The sequence below is a fragment of the Lynx rufus genome, unplaced genomic scaffold (assembly GCF_022079265.1).
Source record: "Lynx rufus isolate CCGP_SWC_20201006 ecotype Redwood Valley unplaced genomic scaffold, mLynRuf1.p SCAF_18, whole genome shotgun sequence".
Taxonomy (NCBI): Eukaryota; Metazoa; Chordata; class Mammalia; order Carnivora; family Felidae; genus Lynx; species Lynx rufus.
The window spans coordinates 19,194,234-19,210,238 of NW_025814832.1; the positions used below are offsets into that span (position 1 = coordinate 19,194,234).

The 16,005-nt window shown below is 37.6% G+C and overlaps 1 non-coding gene across 1 annotated transcript; it reads right to left on the reverse strand.

The window, feature by feature from the left end:
• Nucleotides 1–8,112: 8,112 nt before the first annotated feature.
• Nucleotides 8,113–8,216, reverse strand: LOC124513629 (U6 spliceosomal RNA). The gene has a single exon (XR_006962462.1). It is a non-coding gene; the product is annotated as a U6 spliceosomal RNA (small nuclear RNA).
• Between the last annotated feature and the right edge of the window lie 7,789 nt (nucleotides 8,217–16,005).

The window sequence follows — 16,005 nt, forward strand, 5'->3', positions numbered from 1 at the left end:
AGAGGGAGAGGGAGGGGGAGAGGGGAGCAGGGAAGGGGAGGGAGGGAGGGAGGGAGGAGAGAGAGAGAGAGAGAGAGAGAGAGAGAGAGAGAGAGAGAGAGAGAGAATCTCAAGCAGGGTCTGTATCCAGTGTAGAGCCCAACACAGGGCTCCACCCCACAACCCTGGGATCATGACCCAAGCCAAAATCAAGAGTGTATGCTTAACTGACTGAGCCACCCAGGTGCCATTGGGTTTGATCTTTATCACAGGTGATGTTAACAGACTTCTTCATTGGTATATTATTGATCTACTTGTATAGTATTTCTTTACTTTCTTAAGCTGAATTTGGTAATATAGCATTTTCCTTGAAAATAGATTTTCAGTAAGATATTAACATGACCATAAATTTATATGTAATATGTACATATTTTAATATGTATATAATGTTATGGCATTATGAGGACCGTAACTAAAATATTTTCCTCATATACTTACATTCCTTCTCTTACTCCTAATGATGGAAATCCTTGTTTTTAACTATTTCTTAGTTTTTAATTTTATTATGGCTTATTTTTCTAAGCCTCATCCACTGTTCTCTACTTTTTCTTTTAGATATAGATGTATATGTATGTATTTATAGATAGATTTAGATGTACGATATCACTCTGACTTGTGTTTCTGGCTTTCTTCTAGGGTCCCTTTTATACACCTCCATATTTGCATCCAGGGTCTTGGAGGTTGGGAAAACTTCCTTTCAATTTCTGTTTTATTTCCACTCAATGAGTGCAGTTTTCTAACATTTTCTTCTTCCTTGTGCTGATAAAATTCACTTATTGGAAGGGGCTGTAGGTGAAGAAGACAAGAGAGTTAAACACACAGGCTGAATTCACTGCTCTAAATCAGAGCTCTCTCTCCTTGATTTTGAGTGGTTACTTCATGTTTCTCATGGTCCCAGCCAACTGTCTGGTGCACAGTAAGTCCTTAAAAGCAGTAAGTATTGATGGATTTTTAGTAGGTTGAAAACAATCACTTTGTACAGGAGAGTGAATCTGTTAAATATTGTGATAAGACTTGAATTTAAAGATTCATTTATAGTATATTTATTTTTTTTACTCATTTAGCAAACATTCACAAGATGTACCTCATTTCAGCCCATATATGGAGCACAAAATAACACAATGACATGGGTCCTGTCATTGTGGTTCTTATGTAAGCCTTTAAGTCTCTACTTTGCATTCAGCTCTTGATTCTATCCTTCTTAACATAGTAAATACTGTTGTTCATTCCTATACTTTACACGTATAAATCCCTTGATAATTTCCAAGGCACTTTCTCAGATGTTGGGATCTCCTTTGGTCACATAACTAAATGTAATGATAAGGGATCTAAATTCAAGGTAGCCACAAGGACCAAATATGTTATCATTTCTCTCTTTAATCGAGATTGAAAGCACCAGAGATGTAATTAATTTGGAAAATTTACTGAGTGTTCAGAGCTTTGAATACAGTTTATCTATCAGGCAGCCACATTTACACCCTAAACTCCTATGAAGAGCCCTGAATGAACGCCAACGTCAATTATATGTCGCAAGGTGTGTATACAGTTTATCAATTGCTTAGATCCTTAACTGACATAAATCCTATGGAGAATGGAGGATGAAACTGGCAGGACAGTAGAGGATGCTGTCGTTCTGGAAAAAAGAAAATTCAGTATACCCATTGGCTGTTATCATAGATGAATCAGACCAGAAATTAGAACAATGAAATGGACAAAATGTGGAGAAAATATAAAAACTGGAAGACAAGTGAAAATTCAGTCACCGTATTCAGCTCTTTGTGCAGTCCTGAGTGATTGGCATTTAGTGACAATCCAGGTGGCTAGCTGAGGTGTTCACCTGTCACTAGGTTTTTTTGGTGTCCTGTAAACAGTGGGCTACAAGCCATTTTGCAGAAAAGTTAAATTAAATCTGAACCATTCTTAACTGCTAGCATAATCAAGTCATATTTGCCACTAGGCATAAAATGAAGTGGAGTTCTTGAGTATTTTTTATTCAGTCTCTGTGGTTTCTTAAAAAATGCAAAATGAATTTCTGAGAAGATGCTAAATTTACTTGCAACTCTAAAAACTTATCACTCCCTATGGAGGGATGATGAAATGATTAACTACTGGTTACCTGAGAAGTTGGAACACCTAGGCTTTAAGCAATAAGGAAAGTTCCTTTGAATCCAGAGGGATAACTTATAATTCATCTGAAGGCTCTCAATGCCTAATTGGAAAGAAAAGAAAAGAATTAATAATGTGGAATAAGGAATAATATGAAGGACCAGGGAATGTTGTAATTATCACCCATTCTGCTGTGTGGAAAATAGGGAATAATATAGTCTGATTGTGCAAAGCATAGATTTAAAAGAGAACCCACATAAATGGAAGAGGGGAAAGAGCCATTTGTTCCTTACCACCTCTTGACAAGTGATTTCTGAATCCCCTCTCTAGTGCTTTGTTATCAATAATAATAAAAGTGATTTAAAATAAAACAATGTCTATTCTGAATCTACATAGGAATTAAGGCATGTCTAGATTCCAAATATGCAGTCTTTTCATAGTGCCAAAAATAAACCTGAGACCTAAGGTTATTATCAAGTATTATGTGCCAGGTACAGTTCTAAGCAATTTACATGGATGTCTTCCAATCATTCCCATAAAATCCGCTATATAACTTCTCAGGTCCATCTGGATTCTGCATCTTTCAGTGCTTCTTCTTGTACACAATCAGTGTGAACGAATGGATGATCAACATTCTCTACTGCCTCTTTTTTCCTGGGTGCTTCTCATACACCATCTTCTGTAGTCTTTACAACAAGCCTGTGTGGAATGTACTAATATCCCCATTTTTGCAGACGAGGAAACTGGGGCTCAGAGAGATGGAGTAAATGGTCTTTGCCTTCACAGAACAGAACTGGTGAACACAGGATTCAAATTTGAGCAATCTGTCTCCAGAATTGGTACTCTTGAGAATATGCTAAGTTGCTTTCATTATGCCAAGGAGGATTTTTGCCAAATACTCATTCTCAAAATTATCCTCTATGAGATCAAAGTGAGACAAGCATAATACGTGGCATAATAACTCCACTGAGTTCAGAATCAGTCACAGAATCATTAAAATAGCAAGCAGCCTCTGTTCTCACACCTCAGCTGCTTAACTGTCCCTGAGGTTCCAAACATCTATTCTCTAGCAGGAGTGATATTTCACAGGATGGTGTGTGTTTAGCTGATCTTTTAAAGAAACTTCAGCTGGCTTATCCAAAGAGACAAAACAGCACTGCATTTTTAAACAGAAAATATTAATACATTTCACTAGCGTGAATATAACTGCTGTTCTGTTGTGTGACCATAATGCTTTTTCAACAAGTGTTATTATTAATTAGCCATCTCAAAAGTGACAGAAAGACCTAGTGATAAAGGTAAGGATATAAATAAAAACTGTTATTCTTAATAAGTTGTCTGGGCAAATCCACCGGAGGGGAAAGGGCAACAAACCTAGAGCTTGGCACTTTGATGTTTCCTCCTCATTTCTCCTTATTGTGTCTTTTAGTACAATCCTCCATGAGGACCAAAGATCAGTTTCATGGTTCAAAATCTTGGAAACACCACAACTCTAAACATGTATGCACTATTGAGCAGTAATATAGGGAAGCACCTCACTTTACCCCACATTATGTTCTGGAAAGACAACATAAAACCAAAACTGACTTAGGGGATTATTTTGTATATATAGACATATAGATCTATAGTGAACATTATTCTATATTATTAAATACAGATCTTCTAAGTAAATTACCATTCCACATTCCTTTTCCATGTTTCTAGAGTTGTGCTATTTTGTTATTGATCTATAGGAAATCTTCGTACATCGTGTGTATCTATTTTTTGTGTATATCAACAGTTTTGTTATCATGTATTGTATACCATCTATATTTTTTGGAGTATCTTTTCTATAGAGACTTTTTAATTTTTATGTAATGAAATTTGTTCTCTTCCTTTAGAGTTTTTCATTTTTTTTTTGTGTGTGTGTGTGTGTAAGGATTCTACTCCAAGATTATCTAAATAGCTTTTTTGTTCGCTTCTCATTATTTATCTGTCTTAGGCAGGACAGATCAGTGATGCTGTAGTAAAGAACTGTCTGTAGATTTCAAGAGCTTGACACAATAAAATGTTTTGCTCATGTTACATGTTCAGTGCAAGTTAGGAGGGGATCTCTGTTTATCACAGGATGGAGAAGGTTTCAACTCTGCAAATAATATCTCCCTTATCTCCATAAGGCTTGTTATTACAATAGCCAAAGCTGTAATCGTTTTCATTTTCATGCAACACCCATACTCCAATTCTCCTTACCCTGTTTAATGATTTTTTTTTACGTTTTCACTAATAGAACTTGTTATTTTACACATATAAATTTTTATTTAGCCTACTTTTCCTCTTTTACTACAACCAACACTAGAATGCTCAAGCCTCTAAGAGCACAGAATGCTGTGTGTTTGTGTGTGTGTGTGTTTTCCATTGGTAGGTACATTGTGAGTCTCTAGAACAAAGTCTGGCACTTAGGAAGGGACCAATAAATATTTCTAGAATTATTTAATGAAATCTCATAAATCCATAAGAGAAAAAGGTAGACAACCCTAATACAAAAAATGGTAAAAGTTTGAGCAAGAAATTTACAAAGAAGGAAATCCAAATGACTAAGAAATTGAAAAAGTTGCTTTTCTTCATTTTTTTTTTAAATTTTTTTCCAGCGTTTATTTATTTTTCGGACAGGGAGAGACAGAGCATGAACGGGTGAGGGGCAGAGAGAGAGGGAGACACAGAATCGGAAACAGGCTCCAGGCTCTGAGCCATCAGCCCAGAGCCCGACGCGGGGCTCGAACTCACGGACCGCGAGATCGTGACCTGGCTGAAGTCGGACGCTTAACCGACTGCGCCACCCAGGCGCCCCGCTTTTCTTCATTTTTAATCAAATTCTAACTTAAACCACAACAAAATAATTTTACACATACATAAGATTAAAGTTTAAGACTTTGATAATCCAGATGATGGCAAGGGTGTAGAACAGCAAGGTTTCTCATATATTTCTGGGGGAGTACAAACTGGTCCAAGTACTTTGAAAATAGTTTGGTATAACCTAGGAAAGTTGAATATTTGAATATAGGAATATATCAATTTTAGGAATATAACAAAAAATTTACATGTGTGCATCAGGTGGTATTTCAAAAATGTTAATAGCAGCACCGTTCATAAAACAAATTTAAAAATGGAAACAATCCAAATGTTCTTCAGTAGTAATTGACTAAAAGATAGTGACAAACTTATAAAGTGGACTATTATTTCTCAGTGAAAAGGAACAAGTCACAGATACACACAGACGTCAACAAAATTGAAACCTGCAAATACATTGTTGAGAGAAAGAAGTCACAGAAGAATTATATACAATATGATTCCATATATATCAAGTTCAAAAAGAGGCAGAACCAACAGTATATTGTTTACAGTTGTGATCATAAGTGGTAAACTATTTTCTATAAAATAAGGAATGATAACCATCAGATTAATTTAGTGGTCACTCTTGGCGGGGAGAAAATGAGATGTTAGCAGGAGAGGAATTATAAGGTGCTAGCAATGTTTGTTCTTAATTAGGGTGCTGGTTACATGAGTATTCACCTATAATTATTCTTAAAGTGTTCGTGTATATTTCATACATTCTTATATTTTAAAAAGTTACTCTGATTAATTTTCCAGCACTTTGTTCCTATTACTCTGTTTTTCTCCTAGCATCCCATATTGCCAGATGTCAGGGTCAGAGGAGCTGTTTTCCAGCCCTTTAATTAATTACTTGCTGAATTCCTCACCTTTGGCCCTAGTTCCTATTTCCTGCTGCCTCTTATCTTTTGTTATTCTAGGATTTGATGAGTGAAAACTTTCAGTGAAACTTTTTTCATCTGTCACATCTCAAGCAGACACTGGGCCTTATTTCTTCATCATATCTTTTTATTTTCTGTAAATTCCTTATTATCTGGGCATGTGGACAGAAATTTCCTCAATTTCCTAGAACTGCTATAACTTCCATTATTTCTTTTGGATTTTGAAGAAGAAAGGAGGTAATGATTATTCTCAGATATCTCCATTCAGAAGCCTCCTATTAGAGGAGTATTTTAAGACATTTGAAAAGATCTTTACTTTCATTCCAAAATAATCTTTAACAAGCAATGATCCTCAATTTTAGATTTAGATTTCTCTATCAACCAAAAATAATCCATTGGAAACTCTGTTTAGCAGTTAATGATATTTTAATGAGCTGTGGAAATTTTAACTCTGAATATATGTTATAATTACCTAGGAAAGTTTCAAAAGTACCAGTGGCCAGAGTTCAACCCATACCAATTAAATTGGAATTTCTGTAGGTAGAGCCCTGGAATATCTATGTAAAAAACAAAACAAAAGAAAAATTACTTAATGTGCACTAGGATTAAAAATCACTATTCTAGTGGGTGAAATAAAAGCATAAATAAAAATGTATGCAACAAGACAATCATAAGATAAAATGCCATTAGATTCATGTTTACGTTTTGCAGGAGTGAATGTTAATACTTATGCCAGCAATGGGCATGCCAACACTTTGGTCATGAGTCACTGACCCATTTTCCCATCCTGTGTTTCCAGGAGAGAAGCAATCGCTCCTGTTTTCATTCTCTCAGACATCTAAGGTTTCTCTGTTCTCATAGGGCTTTGTTATTTGAAGGGAATCTCTGCTATGTGTATTAACTATTGGCTGAGTATATTTTCCCCGTATTTTTACTCTAAGATTTATTTTTTGGAGATTAGCATTACTCTTACTTGGGCAAAATTCTTATATCTTAACTCTGGCTTAGACATGAAAATTTCTCCATTCTGAAATTTACAAATAGCAAATGCTCCTGAAATCCCAATTGAGTGGGTTTTTCTTGAAACGCCTAATATGGAAATGAAAACAGACTGAATTATTCTTACAGACTACTAATGGTCATTTCAACTTTTCAGCAACTCCCTATATGCCTCTGTCCCCTTTCACTCCCAGCTTCTACCATAAGCTTTAATGCCCTTCCTAAGGAAGAGCTAGGCTTTGCCTTATTAAATTGTAGTCACCCTTTAAACCCAGCTCATATCTCACCTCTTCTGGTCCTTATCTGATGCTTTGAACTGCGATCCCTGGACCCTTGCCCTAGTACTACCTTTGCCCTCTTGAGTTATCATTCACCTTGTTTCTTCTGGTTTAGCTTTCTACAATGAAGACTATTTTCCAGATTCATCCCTCAAACCTTTCCTCTACTTTCCTTTCCTTTTCTTTCCTTTCCTTTCTTTCTTTCTTTCTTTCTTTCTTTCTTTCTTTCTTTCTTTCTCTTTCTTTCTCTTTCTTTCTTTCTTTCTTTCTTTCTTTCTTTCTTTCTTTCTTTCTTTCTTTCTTAGAGAGAGAACACATGTAAGTGGGGGAGAGGGGCAGAATGAGAGAGAATTTCAGGCAGTTTCCATGCTCAGCACAGAGCTCAATGTGGGGCTTATCCCATGACCCTGCGATCATGACCTGAGCCTAAATCAAGAGTCAGCTGCTCAACCAACTAAACCACTGAGGCACCCCTTTTCTCTACCTTTTAGGATTTCCATAACCAGCTCTGGGCCTCTAGGTTCTAGTGTGTGACCTTGGCTGTACCTAGCAATGCTCTAACAAGACCTTCTCTGGCCTACCTCAAGGCATGCACCCCTCTGTTCTTTGAGAAAGGGGATTTGCTGCATGGAAGCCCCAGGAATATCTTGCTCAAGCCTAGAAATAATTGCTTTCACCAGCCATTTCCCCATTATCCTCCATTCTTTTTTTTTTTTTCAAGTTTTTTCTTTGAATATAGTTGAAACACAATGTTACATTAGTTTCAGGTGTACAAAGTGATTTAACATCTCTATACATTTATACATTACTCTATGCTCACCACAAGTATAGCGACCTTGTGCCATGATGCAATGTTATTACAATACCACTGACGTATTCCATACACTGTGCCTTTTATTCCTGTGATGTACTCATTCCATAACTGGAAGCCTGTATCTCCCCCAAATATGGAACACTCTATGAATTTGCATGTCATTCTTGGGTAGGGGTCATGCTAATCTTCTCTGTATTGATCTTGTCTTTATCATATTCCCCTGTTTTATGATCACCTCATATGTAAATGTTCAGTAAACATATATCAAATATGTGAATGAATGAGTGAATGAATGAAAGGATTGACCTTGTTGCCCCAATACCAAGATAAAAATGGCATAATCTTTTCCCTGGAGGAGTCACAGTGGAGTATTAAAAATAGAAAAGGGGCACTTGCGTGGCTCAGTTGATTAAGCCTCTGTCTCTGGCTCAGGTCGTGATTTCACAGTTCATGAGTTCATGCCCTGGGTCAGGCTCTGTGCTGACAGCTCAGAGCCTGGAGCCTGCTTTGGATTCTATGTCTCCCCCTCTCTCTGACCCTGCCCTGCTTGTACTCTGTGTCTGTCTCTGTCTCTATCTCTCAAAAATAAACACAAATTTTAAAAAAAAAAAAAATAGAAAATATATGAGCCCTGATATCCCAGGCTAGGCCTCACCTACCTGTGGCTATCAGATAAGATCATAACTCTTCTTCATATGCAGATTATGATGGCCCAAGAGAACTTTTCCTTTGGATGCTCACTCTCTCCTCCTCCGCCTCCTCCTTTTCTTCCTCCTCCATATGTAGCTGTCCTCTGCTAGTGACAGCTACTACCCTCCTTCACCTTTCTCTACTATAAGAAGAGGGAATACCAAGGATGAGAAAACTGTTCTTCTCTGCATCACTTTTCCCACAGATGAGCACAGCACTTTTCTAATTTTCTGTATTACTGAGACCCAATTGTAACCATTAATAATGTTTTACTGAATAGTCAGAGATGATGGAAGGGCAGTAAACAACACATAGAATAACTATTGTACAAGTACAGAGCTGTCCCAGAATCCTTTCTAGGCTGGTTTACTGTCTTTCTGGTATGTTTCTGCAAGGCTTAACCCCATATGATGTGCTCTAGGATTCTCTTTGGCCAAGAAGCTAGGTCATATTAAACTCACACCTAAGGCTAAGGCTACATCTTCACCTCTTGACCCAAGATTTTTTTTTTAATGATTATTTATTTATTTTGAGAGAGAGAGTGTGTGTGTGTACATGTGTGGACCACAGGAGAGGGGAGGGGAGGGGAGGGGAGTGGAGGGGAGGGAGGGAGGCAGAGAGAGAGAGAGAGAGAGAATTAATTCCAAGCAGGCTCCATGCTGTCAGTGCAGAGCTCAATCTCATGAACTGTGGGATCATGACATGAGCTAAAATTGTTGTAGGTCGTGATCACTTATGAACTCCAGACAGCAAAAACAGGATCAAAACAAGTTTATTATGGCCGGGCCAGACAGGGAAATACAACAGGTCCTGACAGTCTGGCCCCAAACAAGCTTTGGGAATGTCTTATAAAGGCTGTATCGACCAATCAGGTTGCAAAGGGTGGCAGTTGGAAATGGTGGGCACCAATTACACAATGTTGTAGGTTTTTAAAATATAAGGCGGGCACCAATCACACAGTCCTGAAGAATTTTAAAATATAACTTGTTGACTCTAGCCAGTTGAATGCCGAATCATGTGGTTTACGATATTAGTCTTCTATCTATTCAAACAAGACGCGGTGCCCGAGAATGGGGAAGGGTGATTACGCCAAGCAGGTTTACAGAAGCTCAAACAAGCAGTTAAGAGGAAGTTCTATTTCTCAGTAACTCAGCAAATGTGGTTTTAAACAGAACTAATATCTAGGGAACAGAAACAGCACTTCTAGGAAAGCCCAAAACAAACACTGGTTCAGCATCTCATACTCTGGGGTCCTTCTAAGCTTACATAGGTCATAGTTTACTCCCAGGATACAGGAGGCTAGCTATGTTTGCCCTTTACAAAAATCAAGAACCAGACACTTAACCGACTGAGCCACCCAGCACTTCAGCCCAAGACTGACTTTTTACAAAAATAATATGTTCCTCCATTCAACAAATACACATTTATACCTACTCCTAACATGTACCAGACACTGAATTAAACAGATGTAAAGGTTCATCAAATAAATCCTAGCCAAGTGGAACAGTAACAATAAAGCCTTTATATACACTGTCAGCCAGAGGGTATTTGATGAAAGTGAGACTGTTCCTCTCTTTTGGTGCTTACAGAGGATATAAGCACTTAGGTTAGTTATGAGGGGAGGAAAATGGGACAAGAAACAGGAAAGTGAGGTGTGGCAGGCTGAGATTAGTTAATGGTTCTCATAAGTAGGTGACCTGAGTGAGAAATTCTGGGAAAGTACACTCTGTTGGTGCTAGTTTAACAGGGAGAAAAGAGCACTTAAGCAAGTCCAGGGAAGTATATTCTGAGGTTTTGGGTTAGTGTGCATATGTGCACAGACACTGCACTTTAGGCTTCAGACTTGCAATTTCTGGTACAATGTTGTAAAAAAAGATCTTAACCCTTTACACAAACTAATTCTGTGTTCTCTTGAGCTTGCATTCTATTGGTGACTAACAGTAGGAATTTCAGTATCCAGCCAAAGCCTGGGATCCTGAAAAAAAATTCTAAGTACTGTAGCATTGGTACATTCCTCAAAGTCTGTATTACTTTGGTCACTTCAACGTACAGAGGAAGTGACAGTGCCATAACAGATGTTTTTAGAGGGCTATTGGAATTTAGACAAGAGAGACTAAATCTGCCTGGAGAAGTCAAGAAAGGATGTAGAAGAACTATAAAGTTGACTTTGGTCTTGAAAGATTGAGAAGACATTCACTGGGCAAGAAAGAAGAGAAAGGTTATTTAAGAAGAGAAAAATGACATGATCAGATCTGTGTTTTAGAAAGACAGTCTCAGGGATGATTTGGAAAAGGAAGTGACAGGATATGGGATGATAAATGAAACCACTATTGGATCTGTGCAAGAAAGAAGAAATAGGGGTTGAAGGAAAGCATTAGCAACAGAGATAGAGAGAAGCAAACATATTGGAGTGACATTTCAGAGATAGATTTGACAGTTTCTAGTTTCAGAGGGGGTCTAGGAAAGAGGAAAGAACCAAAGATTGCTCTGAAATGTATTGGGGGATAAAAATTGAGAAGAAAAGCAGATTTGGATATGTCAGGAGAAAGTTCTGTTTTTTAAAAAAACGCCAAGGTACTTGTGGGACCCGCAGATAGAGTCAGTGGGCATATATAGCTGGGATCATGGAAGAAAAGTCAAGGTTAAAGATAAAGATTTGGGAGTCACTGACATAGAGGTAGTTGATGCCACATTAGAAGATGATATTGCATAAGAATTACTTATTGACTCAAAGGATAAGAAAAGTAAAGTTCACCTACAGAAGACAATTGAAGTGCATAAATAACAAAAAGCAGTGACAGTGAGGAAGAGATCCTTTGAACCAAGATTTGTCACATGGTTCTTTCATCTCCAGTGGGTTAATTCAGAGGAAGAGTTTTGAAGATTGCATCAGAATGTATCAGTTACTTCTGACTCTTGCAGAAGGTTGGATTATTAGGCTGTGTTCTTATTATAGAACGTATATGTGTTGTCAATTAGCAACAGCCCATCACCATATAATGGCATTTAATAGCCCTGCATTGATGTTTTGCATCTGCCTCATGATGCTGTCTTGTTTTTAAGAGATAATTTTAATACACAAATGATTGCCAGTTAACAACTGACCTGAATGTCACACCTGCATTTAACACATATTATAGAAAGAAAATAAAACCATCAAAAATATGTGGAAAGATGCAGTGGGATCCGTTAGTATACAGTGAATGAAAGTGTGTTATTGAAGTCTGTGACAATTAACACATCCTTATTTCATGGCAAATTACCAATTCCTATCAGAGAAGATCATGCGTGCTATTCAATTAATGCAAAATGAAAACAGAGCTACAGGATATCAATTTATGCATTGATTATCATGCACTGGTAGAGAATTCCAACATCCATGGGAAATCTGTACCCCAAGATGTCTTTATGAATGACTGTAATACTCTTAAAAACAGTTTTCCTTATTCAGTATTTAAATATTTCCAGAGAAGCAACATGGTAATAAAACAAAAAAAGCAAAATGAATAAGTAAGTTCTAGTGTTTGACTTAGAAGATCTAGGATCAAATGAAACTTAGGCCCTTTGATGTCTGCTTCCCACCCAGAGGACTGCAACCCTCTCACAGGTGTGCTATCTTATTTTGATCCATATTAAAATTAATTTTTCCCAATGGTGTACACATACTGACATTGTGATCTTTTGGATGAAGTAGTTAGCTAAATGGTTTGTGCAATGCTAATGCAGACAGGGTCTAACTTAGAGAAGACAAAATGTGGAAGAGAATATCTAGCCAACACCAACAATGTTATGAATGATTTTACCGCAGATTATAATAAGGTTTGTATTCCGCCTATATAATACCTCTTTCTGCTTTAGCTGGAGTATGGTGGATAAATGCTGAACATGGAGTCAGATTTGGGTCTTTAGTCTATTTTTGTCATTTACTAATTGTGTGAACCTTGGAACACAATTTAACTGTTCTTAGCACACTTTTCTCCATATGGAGATTGGTATAGATTAAATAAATCTTCCTGGAGAAAATTTGCAGTAAGAAAGCACTCTGAAATGGAAACATGCTGTATCAGTGTGCTTTTGTCATTATAGATCCACATCTCAGAGATGTCCAGTATTTCTTTAGAGTAATCCACATGATAATAGTAATAACAATTAACACAAACATGGTGGCTTCCTTGTGTTTGGTATTATTGCAAATTATTTCCATATATTAACAATTTAATTATTGTAACAACCCTATGATCTGCATACTGTTATTTTCTCCACTTTATAGACTGTTGGAACAGATTATGTTGGAACAGGATAGGAACACCAGAAATCTGCTAAATGTTGTACTCTTGACCCTACTGCCTGTCGTAAATCTACATGTGAGTGAGTATAAGGACCCCCGTTGAGAATGTGTGGACTTCATACTTGGTATACCTACCCACCACTTGGACCTTAGTTAAGAGCAATAAGGTTTTGGATTTGCTGATTTAAAAAACATTGCGTTTCAAAGGCATAAGTTTCTTTCAAGTGCAATTTCAGGTGAAGCAAAGTTAATTTTGACTTGGTCTAGAATGCATGCAACTTCAATGCAAACTACAAAAAAAAATCACTAAAAAGAAAATGGCAAAAGCAAATATAACTGTAGGCAAATGCTTCAGTAAGAAATGATTGAAGTTAGCCCCATACTGACTTGAAAGTGGGGGAAGAAGTACTGTGTATTAAGTGAACACAAACTGCCAGACACTGTGAGAGGTTCTTCACACATACCATGCAGTTTAGACTTCAACTAGAAGATGAAGTATTTTACAGATCAAGAAAATGGGAATTTGAGAGATTAAGTTTGATAATTTGTCTAATATGAGGAATGAAGATAGAAATATCTCAAAAGACAAAAGACATTCACCTATTTGTTCTCTATTTAACAAATATTTACCAAACTTGATGGGGGGGAGCTTACACTGAACTATGCATGGTGACCATACCTCTGATGACAGCACACAGACTGTTTTCAGGAATTTAGGGATGAATGGGAGACACAGAGCAATAAAAAGTCCATACGGTCCTGCCACGTTCCACATGTTCTGGAAAACGTCTAGGAGGGAGGATTTATCTAGGCTTGGTAATGGGGAAATTTCTGGAAGCTATAATGGCTAATTTAGGGAGAAAGGCACTGACAACATGAGATCAAAAGTGTCTGCCACTTTTTTTCCTAATGAGAACTTATTTTGAGTTTGCTGAAACCTTATGATTATTGGCAGGGAGGAGATAGAAGTTGAGGGTTTTGAGTAAATCACAACATGCTTTTGGGAAACTGACTTATAGGTTATGTTACTGAGATGTGAAGCTGAGAGCGCCTTTGGTGCCATGCCTTTTTATTTTCTGCATCTCTGTCTTGCTAGCACACAGTGGTTTATTCCTCCCCACCCCTCATGCATACCCTTTTCTTGTTCTCTACTAGCTGATTGGGTTCCTGCTGTTTTTTCTATTGTAGATAAAGGACTCCCAATTAGATGGTCCCCTGCTGGCAATAATAATGCAGCCCATTCTTTTAAATCCACTAAATTCTGCTCAAGATATTAAGTTGCTCATTTTAAAAATTAAAACTCTGGCACTTTTATGTGGTATCTTTCTCCATGGAATTTATTTAGACAATGGATACTCCAAACTTTCCCTTGAGACCTTTTGACCCACTTTGAAAGTAGCTCAACACATTTGAGCCAAATTCATCTATTCAATTTCCATATTTTCTTTGGTAATATGTAGAAAGGAAGGCAACTACCATTTGTTGGGTGGCTAATCTGTACCAGGTCACTTTGTGAGAAGTAAGGGAGAGGATTCATTTTCACAAATACTAAGCCAAAAAGCTGTCCAGTTAACAGTAGGTCTACAACCTACTGGAAATATATATAGAGCACCCCCCCCCCCCGGGCCAAATGGAGTCCCAAACCTTTAGACACTTCACCTCCTGGTTATTCTTCCCCACCTCTCCGTTTTGAGGGCTTATTTTAGTAGGTTTTGCAATGAGCATGCACCATTGAATAAAGGGAGCAGGGACTGAAAGTCTCTGCATCACCTCAGGGAATATACCTTTGTTCCAGTCAGACCACTTTTTGCCTTACATGGGCATAGGTGAAGTCAGGAAAGGCGTTAACCTCTGTAGTACTCAGCCAATGAGGAACCAGGGGAGGGACCTGGCTTTTAGTGGGTAAATTGCCTGCTGTGACTGCCCCAATGTGCCTGTCCATCAGACACCCATTCTTGCGGGAACGTTGATTAAAGCCTCACTTCACTGTGCTCTGAGTCTCTTCACCCTCCTTTGATTGGGGAAGTGGGCATATTTCTCACAACTTATGTTTTTTATGGACTCTCTGAAGTATGGAGTTTGGTCAGAGGATAAGCCATTTGTCCAAGGCCAGTCTCCTAAGAGTATAGGAGTTAGGACGGGACCCACATCTGTCTGTTTAAAACCATTGTTCTCTCCTTTGATCAATGAAATGCATGGGCCAGCCAGTCACCAGTTTTTGTAAATAAAGTTTTACTGACACAGTCTTGTCCATTTATTTATGGCTATTTTCAGCCTACAATGGCAAAGTTAAATAACTGTGATAGAGACTTAATTTGGCTTGCCAAGCTGAAAATATTTACCATTCGGACCTTTATATAAAAATCTGTCAGTCTCTGAATATAGAAAACAAACTTAATCAATGAGAATGGATTCAAATAATGAGAATTTTCTACTTGCAGAAATGTTCTGCATTTTTCTATTGTTCCCAGGGTGTTAGAGCTAGGAATTTCATGACTCATTTATGACATTAAGATATTTTTTTTTGTTTTTTGTTTTTTGTTTTAAATACACAACAAAGAATTCTTGGATTGCATTAGAGTTCCGAGAAATTTTGTTAAATTAGATTATTTTCTCACATTCTGATTGGTGAGTGTTCTCTCACACATAAAAACTTTGGGATTTTTTTGTCATCATTCTTTTTTTCTTAATTTTTTTAATGTTTATTTATTTTTGAGAGAGAGAGAGAGAGAGACAACATGAGTGGGGGAGGGGCAGGGAGAGGGAGACACAGAATCCAAAATAGGCTCCAGGCTCTGAGTTGTCAGCACAGAGCCCCACATGGGGCTTGAACTCAGGAACCTGTGAGATCATAACCTGAGCTGAAGTCTGATGCTTAACTGAGCCATCCAGGTGCCCCTTTTTGTCATCATTCTTATATGAACATCAGTTCATATAAATAGTCCAATTCAGTGTATATTCATTATGGCTGGTTGGAAAAAAAAAAAAAGCATGCTGAAAAACTTTTATCTGCCTCACAGATTGACTCTTCATCCTGCTTTG